Raw genomic sequence first — 6512 nt, 5'->3', positions numbered from 1 at the left:
GAATTTAATGAAAAGAATCAGTATTTTTACAACATAATAAATACCAATATTTACCTGGTTTTGGACCAGATGGCAATGACATACAAGGCAAGAACTGGTAGAACATAGACACCCAAACTACCATCTTTGATGCAGTCACTTAGGCACTAGAAAAATATGATTACTATTCCATATCTGGATGTATATAAAATAACTAAAGAGTTAAACAGGGGAGTCTCTCCATCAACTTTAGGAATTCAAGTTCTTGGCATATAAATTGCCACACATTCTATCTTATTTTCATTAACTTAAGAATAGTGGCTTCAGACAACTGAAGTTCCTTCTGAACTCCCCAAAGTGTTTCTGTACTTTTTTCAAATGGGGTTCTTTAAGGGTCAGCTTTATTTTTATGCATTATAAGTCTTTCTCCCACTATACAAGGAACACTGATGAATATTTCTTTATCTATTCCATATTGATCCTTAATTATGGTGAAAAGTGGGTGAATTCTTCTGAAATTCTTCAAAATACTTTCCATTATATCAACTACAGGTAGAATGAAAGGTTATCACTTCATGCACCTAATAGTCTCACAGACACTTGGAGTTACTTCATTGGGATCATTTTCCATGGCTCAGGATCTTTATAAGTTCCTATAAGCAAGTTTCAGCCTTGCTGATGTTTATCTAAAGGTTCTAACTCCACTTCATACAGGAACAGGTGGGTTTCCATGCTGAGGGCACACCCATGACAGCATACAGAACAGATACTAAGCTTTTGCCCAACCAAGAAACAAACGAGCAGTATCCAGATTACAGTCATTTATAATTACCAGGTCTGGGTGAAATGCATCTAACTTCCAGGTGACCTAATTTAAGATACCTACTCAATTGAAAACAACAATCAATGTGCAATATGGTCTGTATTGAAAAATACTGCAAATCATTAAAGATGGCCACATTTCACTGAACTGAACTCCCACAGCCCAGCTCAGTACTGGGCACTCAAGATGGTGGAAGAGAACTGAAGACAGCCATCATGGGAAAGATCTTCGAGGCACCAAGAACCAAGCAGTCCCTGGTTAGGGCATGTTTCTTCTTTTCCTGGTGCACTCCTGCTGCAATAATCACCAGGTTGGAGTTTGCAATGACAAAATCATCTTTGCTGCAAACAACATTTAGCATTTTCATGAAAGAGCTGCCATGTTGAAGATCCATTGTCTCCCACTTCAGTTAATCTTCATTAACATCCACAAGGGCAAGTTCATCACTCAAGCCTTTTAATAAGATGCAGAAAGCTCAGGCCATGCCCACTGAGGCGGTTCCTATAATGGAGAACTTACTGTGATAAAAGAGCTTTTCTGATATTAAATTATCAAGTTCTTGCTTCACAGTTGCCATCTCACACAAGAGCATGAAGAGCCAACACCGCTGAACTCCACTTAGGCTGTCACAGAGCACCAGCACCCAGACATTGCTCCCTCCCTGCTCACCCTTTGACTATCCCACAGAACTCCCGCAGCCCAGCTCAGTACTGGGCACCCAAGACAGTGGAAGAGAACTGAAAAGAGACATCATGGGAAAGATTTTCGAGGCACCAAGAACCAAGCAGTCACTGGTTAGACACCACAGCGCAGGCGCAGTTGCTGTCCCCACCCCACCTTACCCTGCTGCCGCAGCTGTGCAAGCCTCTTTACCAAGCCCTCAGGTCTGCTCAGACTAATGCTTGGAAATGGACTTCTCCAGCAAGTAAATCCTGGAACCAGAAGTTAACATGTATAACAGGCCAACCCAGATCTACAGAATTATTACTTTTCTATTCTTGGTATTATGCCAAATAAGAATGCTTCTATCAACTCCAGATGGAACTAAGATTGAATCTTGAGCCTTAGTATGCATGTTCTCATCTCCTAATAACCTGCTGTGCCATTTGCCAGCATTGTGAGAGAAACAAGCTGTTTTTCCTGAGTGTTCACTGAAGGACCTTTTATTTAGGAAAGACTCCACTGCCTTTATTACAGTCCTCACCACAGACCCATACCTGGGGAAGTCCACAGGAGCTCCAGGACAGGGGAAAGGACCACCAGGGTGTTACTCTTAACACTAACTCCCCAGAAGAGAATGCCATTCTTTCTCATGCCAAAGGAAAGCCTATGATGGAACCCCTACTTAAAACAACTTCACAAGTGGAAAGATGATCATTAACCCTACTGTGAACTACTGAAGTTTTCCATACTGTGAAGCCGATCACATTAGCTCCACACCAGGCATAAAGTGAGCTCAAGCCCAGAGTTCTCAAGACAAGGAAAACCTCTGGTGAGGGCATGTGTGGCCATACTTCCCTTACTAAACCCTTCAGAGCACTCCCACCCCATGATTACGTTGTAACAAATTGGCTTGCACTCTAGCTACAGGCTTCAAACTAAGGAAAATTCCACCTTTAACCCAGAAAGCTCACTATCTGTGGACCCCCGAGCCTCCACTAGACAGGAGGGCTTACTAGGCCCAAAGACTGTTTCCATGTTTAAGTCTCAGAACATTTGTGAATGACCCTGATGATGGTCATAGCTACCTAACCCAGCATTACAGGGCCAAATGGACTTCTTTTAGAAAGTGCAGCCATCAACCTTATCTGCTGTTTCATTTTCAGCAGTTTCCATATCCATAATCAACTGTAGTATGAAAATATGTCTTGAAAAGTTGCATTACTAAACAAGTTGTAAATTGTGCATTCTTCTCAGCAGCAGATGAAATCTCACACCATCCCACTTCACCATACCAAGGACATGAGTCAACCTTTTGCCCAGAGTGTCCACACTATACATACTATCTTCCTGTTAGTCGCTTAGTAGCCACTTCAGGTATCAGATCAACTCAGTATCAAAGTGCTTGTTTCAAATAACAATTTTGATCTAACAAAGGCCCTAAAATGCAAGAGTAATGATTCTGGCAATGGGATATGCCAAAGAGAAGCAGGAAAGTGTTTCCTTTAAGTAAAAAAAAAAATGAAAGGGATCCATTTGGAAAGAAAAGAAATCATATCCAGAGGTTGTAAGTACAATAAGAACAAATCTATCCATGGAATTGTGAAGAAGGAAAAAGAAATGCATGCTAGATTTGCTGTCACATCTCCAGCTGCAAAAGTTACAGCCACAGTGTGTGATTAGTGGAAAAGGTGCTGAACTTGTGTTGAATATATATGAAAGCCCATAGTATGATATAGGATTTTGGTACTATCCATGTTTTTACCTCTTGGGAGTTTTTGAACATATTCCTCACAGATAAGGAGGAATGAAAACTCACAATAAAACAGGAATTATCCAGGAACAGGATGGGATGGGTGATGCCAGTTATAGTGTTCAGAAAACTAGTAAGGCAGAATCCAAAAGGGAGATGGCAAGAAAAAAAGGCTTTTTGTTGGGCTAGATTGTATAAGATCTAGCACATACATGTGGAATAAATTGAATAAAAGTCATCTTGAAACAATGATTATCATGAAAATTCTTGAGAATTAGATTTTCACGGTAGGAGATAGATACGTGAATGAATCAAAATGACTAAACAGGAGGTAAAAACACTGGTTAGAAGAATCTTGTAATATAGTATAAATCAGGAAAGAAACAGATGAGTGGTGAATAGAAATAAGCACTTATATTCAAAGCATCTGAGGCAAGGGGCAGAGGCAAATAGAATGTGTATCAGGTTTCTTCTAGTTGGCAACCAGTGGATGCTGGTTCCATTCACTAAATATGAAATGTAGACTATAGATCAGGTTTTGTGGAGGAATGGATCCTCCTATTATATATAGTTGTAATGTACCAATAATACAAAAATAATAAGTTTGGAAGAGTAGGAGAGGCTTCTAAGTTATTCAAGTGGAAATGTCTCAAGCTTTTAATTTATTTGTCTGAAGCTCAGAAGTGAGGTCTGAGCAAGAAAAACAGATATGGGATACATAGGATATAAAAGTTAATTAAGATATGGGGGTAATATTTATTAGGAAGAAGGTACATAACAAGAAGAGAAGGCATAGGACACCCTAAAGAATGTCAGCATTTAAATAAAAAGAAGGGGAAGAGGATATTAGCGAGAAGACTGGGAAAGAAATGCCTAGAAGAAATGTGCACGTGTGCTCACACACACGCGCAGTACCAAGAAAGTAAAAGGGAGATAATATTTTAGAGTGATCATTAGTTTTAATGCTACTAAAAATTCTGATAAGAAACCAGCAAATGGGCAATGCTGATTAGGCCAGTATTTGTGTGATAGTAAAGGTGGAACACAGATCACAGTGGAAGAAAATGAGCAAGTAAGAGAAAAAGAGCAAATGTAGCCAGATTGATTAGGAGGAAGGTCAAAGGGTATCTTCAGTGTATCAAGTCATAAAATTAAACCCGAGACATTGTTTTTGCTTTCAGGAACTTAGAATCCTGCAGGAAACATAGTCCATGCCTACAAAGAATGACAACTAGGCCAAGAAACACCTGAGCTGGGAAGCATGGTGTTGGTAGGAAGTAGTTATCACTAATGATTTAATTGATTGAAGTTTTTAGCAAAAGCCTCACAGAGGAAGTAGAACTTGATGTGGTCCCTGAAGGAGCAGCAAAACTTAAGGCATGAGGACATTCCTGGAATGGAGAAGAATGGAGATAAAAGCATAGGTGTATGACATCATTTGAAAAATAGAAGTAAGGGCAATTTCGCTGGAGTAGAAAGGCAGATTTAGAAGGGAATTTCATAGTTTTGAAATAGTACCCTGGGAAGATTTAGGATTTTCCCAGAGATGACCACAAGTGAATTTTCTGGATCTGGGAATGGTCAATTATGCTCCATGGGTCAAATACAGCCTGCCAGCTATTTTTGTCAATCATGTTTTACAGGAATACAGCCACACACATTTATTTACATACCGTCTGTGAATGCTTTCACACTACTATGGGAGAGTTGAGTAGTTCACAGAGACTGTATGGACCACAAAGCCAAAGATATTTACTATGTGACACTTCCCTGGAAAAGCTTGCCACCTCTGCTCTCAATAGTGGAAGTCTTTTTGGTCATATGATTATTTTTATTTTTACCCTTATCAGTCCAAACTTTTGTAAAATGCATTAGATGGTTTTATTCAGACAAATGATAGTATTACCTCAAATAAAGTTTTCTGTACCTTACTACAAATAAGTGAATATAGTACAGAAATGACAGCAGGAAAGCACCCTGGTGTCCATTCATATCTAGATTAACTGCCTCTCTTGTACTTTGACAGGGTGTTTAAGCAAAGCACCTAATTTCCAGGAAGGAGGCCCTACAAAGATAATTTTTAGTGTCAAATGTGTCAAGATCCAGGTGTCCAGTGTGCAATAGCCTGAAGTAATGAGACTTCACAGAAGGTTAGTGGCCCCAGAGAGCCATCCCAATCATAATTAGTCTTGGCATAGAAGTAATCTTTGTGGTGGTAAGTTCCTGAGATTTTGGTATTGCTTGTTACTGTGGAATAACCCACCCCATCCTAACCGACACTGTGGTGTTATGGAGTATTTATCTGCATAAGAATGCTTTTCTCTATGCTACACAGTCCCAGACTCACGCTTTAGAGCTTTTCAGTTTTTGCAACTTTGTATTTTCTCTTTCTTCAATATTTGGTTGTTATTTTAAGCAGTTACCAGTATGTCCTACACTCAACATGCATTGTAATTTACTGCTAATTTTCTGTAAGCTAAGAAAACAGGTACTTGTGATTATTATAAGCATTAAAATTATCTCTGACAAAAACCCTTAAGAATTTCTTGTGATAAAATGTTTTAGTAGCATGAATCCTATGACATCCATTTTGACCATTCTAAGGTCTTTTTTTTTTTTTAAAGTTTATTTCATCTTTGCTCATGGTACTATATAGATCAGAGAGGTTATTGGCCAGTAATTATTGGATGACATGTATGGATTCCCATGTTTAATAAAACTGCATGGGTTGTTCTAGAAAAAAATTCAGACTTATTTTTAGGTATATCAGATAGGTAAATGAATGGATGGATGGATGGATGGATGGATAATATATAGATAGATGGATAATCCACACACCCTTGGTTCATTTTTACCCTACCTATCTTTCAGATTTCTCAAAATAGACTTGTCATTCTCCACTAACAACATCCCAGTTACAGGGTTCATTATCATGTATTCATCTGAGGTAAAACTCTATCTTCTTTGATTATTTGTCCTTCCCTCAACAGATAATGTGCCCTGAAGCTTTGTGGATTCTAAAATAAATTCCAAAAACTTAAAAAATAAAACACATTCTAAAGTCTTAACTTCCTAGAAGATCCTTCACAATTGCCACCACCTTACTTGTGACATTTATCACTCCTTATCAGTATCTGTTCTCATATATTTGAGTAATAACAACCAGATTTGTTTGGGGGAATCTTAGGTTTTTGACATTGGTTCAGCTTGATAGGCTTTTTTGTCAAGGGACTCAGCTCTTTCCAAGCCAAGAGGTGTCCTAGTTGGAGCAATCAGATACGGGTTCACTAAACTTTG

General features: G+C 38.8%; 1 pseudogene; it reads right to left on the bottom strand.

Annotated features, from left to right (window-relative positions):
• Positions 1-645: 645 nt before the first annotated feature.
• On the bottom strand, positions 646-2304 carry LOC143389849 (L-lactate dehydrogenase A-like 6B; annotated as a pseudogene).
• Between the last annotated feature and the right edge of the window lie 4208 nt (positions 2305-6512).

This window comes from Callospermophilus lateralis, chromosome 2 (assembly GCF_048772815.1).
Source record: "Callospermophilus lateralis isolate mCalLat2 chromosome 2, mCalLat2.hap1, whole genome shotgun sequence".
NCBI lineage: Eukaryota > Metazoa > Chordata > Mammalia > Rodentia > Sciuridae > Callospermophilus > Callospermophilus lateralis.
This window is presented reverse-complemented; position numbering and strand designations above follow the sequence as displayed.